At 38.4% G+C, this 12,475-nt stretch overlaps 1 protein-coding gene across 1 annotated transcript in view; it reads right to left on the reverse strand.

The window, feature by feature from the left end:
* Nucleotides 1-12,475, reverse strand: part of LOC6727492 — a 37,616-nt gene that overhangs the window by 24,075 nt on the left and 1,066 nt on the right. The gene's annotated exons all lie outside the window — the stretch shown is intronic.

The raw sequence follows: 12,475 nt of genomic DNA on the forward strand, positions 1-12,475 counted from the left end.
TGGGAGACAATTGACTAATAAAAGAGCCGCTCGCTTAAGTAGATGCATCTTTTCTGCTCGAGTGTGTGGAGGGCGATGTCACCTTGTGCGGTGCATTATGCAATTCACGTAATTGTAATTGACGGCATCCTGCAGATTTCCTTCTCGCCATTGCATAAGCGATAACATTTCGATTAGCAGCCAGCTTTCGTTTAGTCGGGGTAAACAAGTCTATCCAGATTCATCTGGGCCTGCCATTCATAAATTCTGTTCTTTAGAGTGCATCAAATTAACGCCAATCTTGCATATTTAAGTGTTAGGGATAAAGTGATATCATTTTTGTCACATATGTAACATTTTTAATCTATGGTGCCTCTTAATACACTATATATCATTGTATAAACTTATCAATATGGAAGTATTATAAGAAAGTTATTAATACGAGTTAAGGGAAACTTCAGTTGTTCAAGGTACTGTCATTATATTATTTTTCTAAATAGCATAATAATATAAACTTTCCTACTAGATCCTATTAGATACAAAATCAGTGAAAAGCAGGGATCCATTAATCACTTCAGCTACTTATTTCACCTATTACGCCGGATGACACTTACTTATTTTGATGTTATAATAATCTTGTTTTATCTTCAATTCCTCCACCCACTTGGATTGGCTATTTTTGGTCTATGACATAAGCGTGCCTTCATTGTCAATGTTTTCTCTCTTCTTTTTTTGCAGTGTTTACTTATTAGCACTTAACATTGGCCCAACATGCGCTTTTAACATTGACTTAACAGCGCCCACGCATGCCGTCTCTTTCTCCGCGGATGGCCTTAGCCTTCGTTGTAATTGTCCAAAGTAAATAAGCCAAACGAACGAAGCCACAAACCAAAGTTTTGAATATTAAAAGTTGGCCAACGGCAACATGAAGCATTGACCATTTTCCATGTTTTTTTTCTATTTTGCCGGCTACTAAGGTTAATGGGCCTCTGGCATGATAGCACTCAAATATCTGTGCCGTGTTTTTCTCGTTTTGGTTTCGGTTTTCCAGTAGCCAGTATTCAGTTGGTAGTTGGTAGCACACATTTGATTGCACCTTTATCTTGGGGGCAACTCCGCGACCTCGTCGCATTGCGAAATGTTCCGTTTCTTTTAATTTCAGAGCTCTTTTTTTCTTGGCTTTTTTCTCAGCTCCTTGGCTAGCCGGCAACTTGTTGCCTCTGAGCCTCAGTTTTTGCTGCTGTTGTTCGATAGCTGTACAAACCGGTCAAGAGCCGCAGCATAAAACGTTTCGCTTTGGCAGGGAGCATAAAAAAAGGCGCACAAAAGCCGTTGTTCAAAGCGGCGTTAATGAAGTCCCGTCCCAGTCGAATGCAAAAAAAAACATAGATACAAAATACAAATAGCTTGGCCTGAACTATCAGTGTGTTCGTTCGGTCATTGGCTGATCATCGTAATGATTACAATCTTCAGCACAGATCAGATGAACATATGCATATTCATGATATTGTGAAATTCCACAAATGACCTCTGGATGGCTGCCAAAAGCCTTCCCCTTGATAATGCCAACCATTGTTTATATTTTTATTCAGTTTTTAAGTTTCCTACTCACATGTGTGTGTGTGCTGCCTTGGGCTTGAAAATGGGAAAATATTTTGATTGTGCGGCCTTTTGCATGTGGAAAACAAACGCCTCGAACTGCACGCATGCATGTCAGCCCAATCAATCGAGAGCAACCATGCACTGAGAAAACCTTATGAAAGTTATCGACACAGCTAGTAGTATGATCTGTACAAGAAGATATATTCCATTCCCACAGTATCCTCACAAAAAATTTTAATAATTTCAAAGTTAAAAGTTGATTTATCTGGAATTTTCCTAAAACACCCTTGTTTTCTCTGTGTAATACTGGTGAGTCGAGGGAATTTCCAAGTGCATAATTGCAGTCGATGCCCTGGACTTCATCTCCACCGAAGGGCCAAATGCATTAAGTGCGGTAAACGAGGCAGGGCAAAAAAAATGAAGAGTATGATGATGCTAATGGCGAGCCTGGGTCGCATTCCCCGCAGTAGCAATTGAAAACACTCAAGTGCCGCCGACTCCCTGGATGATCCCCATTCCCATTCCTATCTCGGCCCCCCAGAGCAACTCAATCCAGAAGTCGTCGTCATCGAGGTCGTTCATCTGGCGGAGAAGCTGGGCCAGAACTTCGATGCAATCTGGCGCTTACAGCTGCAAAACTGTCACTCACTCAACCAGTCACTCGTTCGTGGGCTCAGTTTTGCATCGGACTGGTAGAGTGATGTGGGTCTATGGGTCTAATGGATGAATGTTGTCATAATAATAAGCAGGAAGTTCGAAGAAAAACACCCAAATCGGCTTATGTCGTTGTTATGTGAGCAACGAAGTAATGGAAAAAAAACTTCGCTCACACACTAAGCCCAAATCGAGATTCATGAATGCAGTAAGTATCTGTGAGATACTTTTGGTGCGTTAATTAAAACTCAAGCTGGGCGTTTTTTCTCCCATATATCACTTGCATAATTTCCAGTTGTCGCTCTCAATTATACCAAGCACCACTAATTGCAACAAATCGAATTTGATTGCTTAAATGCTGCAAATTAGTCACACCAAAAATATTGGAGCAGTTATAAAATTCGTCTACGTTTAATTTTATTAATTAATTACAAAATATTTGTCTTGAAGTTTTTTCCTCATGTTATAAGCGAAACGGAAGCAGTTGACTGTGTTTCATCAAAGATTGTTCGAAATATTTCCATGCCAGTCGGGGAATTAAGGAAGTCTCTGCGGAGCTGGCGAAGTTTTTCTTTCCTGAGCAAATAAACAAGTTTTCAATATTTAATTGCACAACTTTGTAATTGTGCCTAATTGTTGGGTAAACAAAAGTGAGCAAGCTGGCTGACTCAATATGTTTGGGCGTTGCACATTTGGCAATGTTTCACAGCGTTGGCAGAGTGCGAACTGGAAATTGGATAATGGACTTAATAATAATATGGGTAGTTTGGTTAGCAGGGTATCTGATTAAGCATACATATTTGAACATGCTTTAAGTGTAATCAAAATGCTATGACGACCCTGACCCCAACTCGACTCGGTAATTATTTACACCAACTTGGATGGCCATAAATCAACGCATTTTGCACATTTTAGAAATGGAAAATTACTCCATGTTACCAGGCGGCACACAAACTCACCCACACAATCATGCAGATGATTGCAGCGAGAACATGGAAAACATTTCCATGTGCCACTTAAAACGACTTTCAAAATGTTTTCACTTGCCACAATGAGCACCCACCCACATGCACTGCGAGAAATTAACAATGCAATGTGCCCATTCAAATTTTAAGTACATATTTAAATGCTAAAATGGGTAAAAACAAACGAGCAATAGAAATCAGATAGTGCAGTCTAGATAACTTAGTGTGTTATCATAAAAGCGTAAACTGAAAGAGATGTGGTTTGAGTATATAATATCGACTTTATAGGACTTTAAGACTGATTACAGTAAGCTGTTTCTTTTTGCTCCGTGCAGCCACAGTTACGACGAGCTGGTGGCGGCCACAAAGCCAAAAAGTTTTGCCCGACCAAAGTCCAAATTCCAGGCCAAGAACAGCCCACACAAATGCAGCACCACCAACTGGAGCGGCGGCTTTGGCTCAAAAAAAATCGAGTGCAACTACCAACGTTCGGTTGAGGAATTATGCCAGGGAAATTCACCGCACGCCTGGCGATTCATGCCTCAATGTTGCACGTGCTGTCGAGGGATTTAAGTGGCATTCACTAAATCACGGATTTGAAGTTCGATTTGGAGCGATTTGGGAATCGCCATCAAATATAACTTAGGCCGCTGGGACGTGACTTTGGAGTGGATATACATTAAACCCGCATCTGCAATGGACCATAAATCGTCGATCTGGCGATCTGGAGCGGCAACAATTGCCGCCAATCGAAGCTGTTTTTCTTATTGATTAAGCGCGCTTTTATTGGCGTTTGCCATCGATGTCCAGTTCACCATCACCATCACTCTCTCCTCGCGCGGCTCTCTTTCTTTTTTGTATTTTGCGAAATCGTGGCCTGCAATTATTAGCCATTACCATGCAGTACAGTCCACCAGATAGATAGTCCAGCTAACTGATTTGTGGAGCCGGAACTGGTCCGACTTCGAATTCAACTTCGATCGCTGGTTGGCTATAAACAACAAGGAAATCTTGCCAGCCAGCTATATATTGTATCTGTTTGTGTTGCTTGGCCACGGCTCAATGAGTTCGTAATCGGAGGCAGATAATTATGCGAATATCCATTGCATTGTGGCGGTAGCAAGTGCAACACTTAATAATTCAATTAGTACCGAGTGGCGCCGCCAGGTGGGGCTATGAAGCAAGAATCTTAATGGTTTGCCAATCTAAGTGAACTGATATCGCCCAGGCAGCTGCTTTTGGCCAATTAGCAGACAAGCAGTCAAGTAACAAATGGCAAACGGCAATCGCAGATCGGAAATTCTAACGAAAACCAACTACGCCAGCACAGAAAACCTGATTGCGTTTAGTCATCGTCGGGCTTTGTGGCGAAAATTATAATGAGCCGCAAAAGCTGTTGACAACTTGGGGTTTCGTTTTTTGTTAACTTTTTTCTTCGACAGCGCGATGAAATCACTCAGACCTCGACCCGACTTGACCACAATTCAAGGCCATAAATACCAGACCGAATGCGATTTGCCCAACCTGCCACAATTGAAAGTGATTTCTGATGGACTGCTCATCCGCCTGGGGCTAACCAATGCAGCTGGAAAACGTTTCTCAAGTCGGCCAGAGATTACATACATTATGCAAGTCTGGGTCGCACAAAAAAATGCATTCATAGGGCATTATTAGATTTACGACCTGGAGCCCAGCCATTGACAGCTCATTTTTTATATTTATTTATGACAATCGCCGCTTGTCCGCTGCTGACCTGACCCACATGGCGTATACTACTTTTCGGCCATTAGGTGGCAATTAAAGCTGGCCAAGATCGAGAGATTGCGATTGGGATTCCGATTGAGATCGTGCTGGGCCCCAAGGGGCAGTGCTGCTGATCGTTAGGGCTAGCAGCGACTTACTGTTCTTCTTGATTGACATGCTTAGCACTCCAGATGCTATCTGTATCTGTATCTGGCATCCAACAATCTGTGGCCCCAGCAACCTCATTTACAGTTTACAGCGCACTCGGCTCAATAGGCGCTTTTGTTGCGCGCTTTTCTTCCGCTTTCAACGGTTCATAATTGAAATTATAATTCAATTTGCCGCCGTGGCCACACTTTGCTTTTCAATTATTAGAAAATGTCTGGAGTGAAAGAGGAGCGCGATCGCAGTCGCAGATACAGATACAGATACATTTACGTATATTTTTCATGCGCATGCAGATACAACTTTGAATGGCGTGCCAGCCGCTGCGCATGCGCAAATACATTTTTTTACTTTAATGCCGAGGATCCTGGCCAAATATTTCCATTTCATGCCCATAAATATTGTAAGCGTAGGAGAAAAAAACAATGCACATAGGTAGGTAAAAAAATAAATAAATAATAATGAAAAACTACTGACGTGTCGTCGCTCGCAATTAAGAACGCTTTCATTTTTCATTTTCAACCTGCCTTCTTTCTCCGCCTTTTCCGAGTCAAAAAAAAATATTACTTTTACTGAATATAATTGAATTAACATTAACAGTAAGCCCTGAGCAATCTGTAAAAAGTTCCAACCAGCTGTAATGGTTAATGGAATTCTCTTGTTGATCAATATCCATGAGATAGGAAATCATTTATTTATTAGCTACTTGAATATCTCGCTTAATTGAAATCCCTTTCTTTCTGGAACGCAGATAAATTTGAAAAACTGGGCAACGTTGCTCTCCTCTGCTATTTTAAAAATAGAAATGGGAAATTTGAAATTTTTCTCTGTCTATTTCTTTTTTGAGGGTATCTTCTGGTGCTTGAGAACTTTTCCCCCCATTTTCCGGGGGCATAAATTGCTGTGGCTGCCGGAAAAGTGCAGCTCCCCCAGCTGATAAAGCAATAATGAGGGTCAGACCTTGGCTTGGGCTGTCTCAATTATTTACTTTGGTACTCGTTGTGGGTATTGATTTGCCGTGGAGCAAAGTCCAAAAATGGAGCTGCTCGCCCCGCTTTTATCAGTTAATTTCCAGTGACCCCGTGTCACTGGGAAAATCTGATGTAACTGATGTATATACATACATACATAAGTACACACAAAAGTTTGCCCTGCTTTCGCTGCACGCGTTTTGCATGCGTTTAAAGTCGCTTACGCAAGAACCGCTTTGTATTTTTGTTGTTGGGTGGCAGAGGTAGAAAGTGCCGCCCGCTCGACGACACATTTTGAGGCATAAATTAAGTAATTTACTTTGATGGCCATGCGTGGAATGCTTGTTGAAAGCAAACTGCTGGCCAAAACATCATTTTACCCCCATTCAAGTTTTGCATGTGGGGTGTTATTTTGTGGCTTTATCGCAAATATCCAAGATTTTCATCTACTTTTGATTCATTTGCTGTCGCTGATTGTTTTTTTGTTGTTGTTTCTTTTTCCAACAATTAATTGTTATGCGTTTTTAATGCCCCAGACAATGTCTTGTTTAGCTTATATAAGTATGGATATATAATCACATGTGTGCATTGCACACTCAACGGATTTGTTGCGTTTTTTCAACTCTGCTTGTGCTTTATATATTTTGGCGTTAATTTTTTTATTTTTTGGTTTTATTTCTCGAGTTTGGCAAAGAAAAAGAAAAACTTTCTCCCGCCGACTGTCGTGCCAACTTGACGCACCGCGAAAAAAAGAAGATAGGCAAAAAAAAAAAGAGAGACGGCCGAGAGAAGTGAAAAATTAACAACAAGCCGATGATTTACTGACGAAAAAGCACGCAAAAAATATCATCATTGGCTTGAGTTATTTATTTATTTAGCAAAAACGATTTCGTGCCTAAAAAAGAAGGGTGTCGGAGGAAATTGAACTTTTAACTCTCGGAAGCGGAAAATAAATAAGAAATATAAGTGTCAGCGTAGAGAAAGAATTGGTGGCAAGTAATAGCTCTCATTGTAGTAACAATCTTTTTGTTTAGATTGATAATAAGTACTATTATGAATGATAAAATCGTCTAAAGAAAAGTAAGAAATGAGTTAAGCACGTGCTGTTTATCAATTATTTGAATAACCCAAATTTGATAAAATAAACAATTTAAACAAAACTATACTTGGCTTGTAAACATCACGCCGAATCTCTTTTAACCCAGATTAGAAAACACGAATTCGCAAAGTTCAAGTTTGCAATTATCGGCGAGCAGTATCTGCAGCTGTTGCTGACCGAATGAGATCCAAAAATAAAACCTGTGATAAATCACCCGCAATGGAGGCAACTGATAAGGATTTTGGGGCCAGACCCCCAAGAGACACAGACACTCAGACATTGAAAGTCCCCGACCTGTCATATCGCTTTTCTCCCAGCTTGTTGTATTAATCAATCACGTTTCGCTTATCGCCCACTCAGCATGGGAAAAAGATGGGAGAGTTGAGATGAGAGGATGAGGCTGGTGAAGAAAATATGGCAAACAAAGGGCAGTGGAGTCCATGACCACAGACGTTTAATCTGCATCGTTTCGATTATTATGCAAACGGCAATGAAAGCAAACAATTTAAGGCACACATTTGGTAAACAATGGTATATAAAATAATCGAAATAAAACAAAAGCAAGTGCGTGCCTTGAAAATGCTGAGTGGTTTGGGGGAAAAGTGGAAAGTTTTCGGCTCTTGGCTGCATAATTATTGCGGCGATGCTTATTTCTCTTTAAATTTACTGCGTAACGCAACGCTCCCCCCTGAAAAATTCGTGCCAAAATGCAGTTTTCCCTTTACAAACTTCTTGTTTGTTCAGCTGATTTGCCTTCTGTTTGCGTTTGCCAGCGTTTGGCACGTTGCTAATAAAGCAACAGTGCGCCGCAGCAAACAAACAAATGAAAAATCTCGAAAGATTGCATAAAACGAAGAAAACAAAGTGCAGCAAATGAAATGCTCATATTTGTGCCATTTGGCCGAACGAGTTTTGTGAAAGTACGAGTATCTAGCGGATAGTTAATTCGAATTTACGAACGACCGCCCGCCTGTCCGCACCAACCAACCACTTTGTATCACGATTGCACTCGATACGAACTGGGATGCTATGGTATGGTATGGTGTGGCATGGAATGGGGTTGGGGATGGGCCACCAAGCCCGTGGCAGTGCAACACGTTTCTCTGTGGCAATTTCTGTTTCTTTTTCGCAACTTTTTTTTTACTTTTTTGTATCTTTTGCCCAGCCCCAGACGTCGCCTTTCGCACTTTATTGACAATTTCTTTTCGATTTTCGCGAACGTGCGTAGCTATTGTCGTTGATTGTGAAAAACCACACAAGCAGCCAACAAACCGGCCAGCGGTGTAATGAAATGCGAATTTCATTCATGGCAATTGGCTATGAGTTACGACTCGAATGCAGCTCAATGAAGCTGGGTTCGGAAAAATCGAATTTTTGAAATTTAAAAGCTGGAATCGTTTGCCCATTTTTTGCCCATGTTTGCCCACCAATTAGTTTTTTTTGCCCACGTCCAGTTTTTGAGATATGAATTTTCGAACAAGTTCGAAAATTTTCGAAGATCAAAAATTTCACTTTTTTCAAAATTTTTTTTTTTTAATCGCAATAACTTCGTTTGCCCACGTTTGCCCACCCTTTAGAATTTTGAAATTTTCGAAAATTTTCGAAGATCAAAAATTTCACTTTTTTCAATTTTTTTTTTTTTAAATCGCAATAACATCGTTTGCCCACGTTTGCCCACCCTTTAGAATTTTGAAAAAATTTATACTTTAGAAAATATAAGACATTCAAGTTTACCTCGGTCTACTTTGCCCACCCTTCAAAATTAGTTTTTTTCGTTTGCCCACTCTTAAAAATAAAAAATTTCGTTTGCCCATCCTTTAAAATTACATTTTAACGTTTGCCCACCCTTCAAAATTAATTTTTTCGATTGCCCACTCTTAAAAATAAAAAATTTCGATTGCCCACCTCTTAAAACTAAAAAATTTCGATTGCCCACCTCTTAAAACTAAATAATTTCGTTTGCCCATCCTTTAAAATTAGTTTATTTCGTTTGCCCACCCTTTAAAATTACATTTTAACGTTTGCCCACCCTTCGAAATTAGTTTTTTTCGTTTGCCCACTCTTAAAAATAAAAAATTTCGATTGCCCACCTCTTAAAACTAAATAATTTCGTTTGCCCATCCTTTAAAATTAGTTTTTAACGTTTGCCCACCCCTTAAAATTTGTTTATAATGTTTGCCCATCGTTTAAACTTAGTTTTTTCGTTAGCCCACCTCATTAAAATATATATTTTCAGTTAAAAACGTTTGCCCACCCCTTAAAAATGTTTTTTTCGATTTTCCACCTATAAAACCAAATTTGTACATATGTATGTAATAACTGTAAGTTGGGCGCCAATTTACATTTGTATCTTAGGATCGGCGGACAGAAGCACTAATGATTATGATGAACACATATATGTATGTACATAAATATATGTATATATATATATATACAAAAAACTATATATATACATATATGTTCATCATAACTTGCATGAAATTTATCAATGATTTAGAAAAATTTATAAATTGTAAGCGAATGATTAACATTATATAAATATTAAAGAAAAAAACCATGTAACGGGTTTCGATCTCCGTATGTATGTTCATCATAATCATATATGTAAGTGTTTCTGTCCGCCGATCCTTAAAGTTATTACATACAAATGTAAAAATTTGGTTTTATAGGTGGAAAATCGAAAAAAACATTTTTAAGGGGTGGACAAACGTTTTTAACTGAAAATATATATTTTAAAGAGGTGCGCTAACGAAAAGACTAAGTTTAAACGATGGGCAAACATTTTAAACAAATTTTAAGGGGTGGGCAAACGATAAAAACTAATTTCGAAGGGTGGGCAAACGTTAAAATGTAATTTTAAAGGGTGGGAAAACGAAATAAACTAATTTTAAAGGATGGGCAAACGAAATTATTTAGTTTTAAGAGATGGGCAATCGAAATTTTTTATTTTTAAGAGTGGGCAAACGAAAAAAACTAATTTTGAAGGGTGGGCAAACGTTAAAATGTAATTTTAAAGGGTGGGAAAACGAAATAAACTAATTTTAAAGGATGGGCAAACGAAATTATTTAGTTTTAAGAGATGGGCAATCGAAATTTTTTATTTTTAAGAGTGGGCAAACGAAAAAAAATAATTTTAAAGGGTGGGCAAACGAAATAAACTATTTTTAAAGGATGGGCAAACGAAATTATTTAGTTTTAAGAGATGGGCAATCGAAATTTTTTATTTTTAAGAGTGGGCAAACGAAAAAAACTAATTTCGAAGGGTGGGCAAACGTTAAAATGTAATTTTAAAGGGTGGGCAAACGAAATAAACTAATTTTAAAGGATGGGCAAACGAAATTATTTAGTTTTAAGAGGTGGGCAATCGAAATTTTTTATTTTTAAGAGTGGGCAATCGAAAAAATTAATTTTGAAGGGTGGGCAAAGTAGACCGAGGTAAACTTGAATGCCTTATATTTTCTAAAGTAGAAATTTTTTCAAAATTCTAAAGGGTGGGCAAACGTGGGCAAACGATGTTATTGCGATTAAAAAAAAAAAAAAATTGAAAAAAGTGAAATTTTTGATCTTCGAAAATTTTCGAAAATTTCAAAATTCTAAAGGGTGGGCAAACGTGGGCAAACGAAGTTATTGCGATTAAAAAAAAAAAATTTTGAAAAAAGTGAAATTTTTGATCTTCGAAAATTTTCGAACTTGTTCGAAAATTCATATCTCAAAAACTGGACGTGGGCAAAAAAAACTAATTGGTGGGCAAACATGGGCAAAAAATGGGCAAACGATTCCAGCTTTTAAATTTCAAAAATTCGATTTTTCCGAACCCAGCTTCTTTGAGCTCTCGAATGCAGTTGGCAAACAACATCCACAAGAAGTGGCAAAGGGGCAGAAAGGACGATATGGCCATGTGATGGCCATTAAGAAAACGACTTCGCTAGAACTGCCAAGTTAAATAAAATACTACTAAAGCAAGGAGACTTTTATTTGATTATGAATTGCTGAATTTCTACTTCCGTGGCTTTCTTCATTTTGAACGGGGTAATTGTTAAAGCTAATACCAGTAAGTTTATATATCTTTAAATATTAACAGCATAAATACACAAACACAGTATAAGTAATCATCTTGCAACAAATGGAAAAAAGATCTCTCCAAATTCACCCTTTCTCAGAACACGATAATATATACAAACGATAACAGCAAAAAATAAAATATTTCAATATTTACTCTTGCCAGAACATTGAGTCATTGGTAAATTCTATTTTGCGATCTATGGCGGATTTGCGTCATCTAAGCCAGTGGCTTTGTCACTTTCCAGATCGGTCATAGCTAGCTTTCGTTACCAAAATCATCTCGAATTACCGATTTACATTCCTAAGACTTCCCAGGCAACTCGTGTTTATTTTATAAGTGAAACCAAACCCGTTTGCAGCAGATATTGTCGAAAATCGAGTAAAAAGCGCATATCAAATGACATAAATGTATTAGCAATATATTTGTTTTTGCCCCCACATCCGTTGCACTTTTTTTTAGCGCTGCTAAAGGAGAAATTTTCTAAACTCAGTCATTTAAATTAAGAAAAATAAATATCCGTTAAGGTGTTTATGCCAACGGGCGCACAAAAAGCAACAAAACCCGAAATCGTGGCTTCAACGTAAAAAATTTCACAGAGTCAGCGCCGGTCAAAACAGCTTTAAAAAAATGCCAGCAAAAAAAATAAAAAATATGCCAGACGAGTAATAATTATCCAAAGAAATTATAGCCCCCTCGAGTGAAAAGTATGTATGTGTGTGTGTTTGTCTTTGCATCGGTGAAATGCGAAACTGCTAAGGTGCTAAAAGTTATGCTGCCAGGCGGCGGATTATGAAATATGGAAGGCATGCCCCAAAACAGAAGGACCCCAAAGTAAAAAAAAGAATGTAGGGGCTCTGTAATCGCGCAGCTCAAGGGCATTCATACCCTATTTTGAGGCTATGTTATGGACGACCCATCGAAATGGCAGTTATAAATTTGGATTAAGATTTCAGCGCTTGATAAATTCCTTTTCGGGAGAGTCAACCGAAATTAAACTGATCACACTTTTTTAATCGGATTAACATATTGTTTCAGTTAGATATGGATTTTCAATTGCAACATTCTCAATCATGTTTTGGGATTTAACGTTTAAAGTCTGAAGTTTAACCGCCAGATATTTGCCTAAATAGGAAATTTTTAATTATGCACACAACTTTTGAGTCGGGCTGCTTTTTGTTAATATTTTTTGTTGATCGATTTGCACGATCATTCATGACCGGAAATTGTAATTGCA

This window comes from Drosophila simulans, chromosome 3R, assembly GCF_016746395.2.
Source record: "Drosophila simulans strain w501 chromosome 3R, Prin_Dsim_3.1, whole genome shotgun sequence".
Taxonomy (NCBI): Eukaryota; Metazoa; Arthropoda; class Insecta; order Diptera; family Drosophilidae; genus Drosophila; species Drosophila simulans.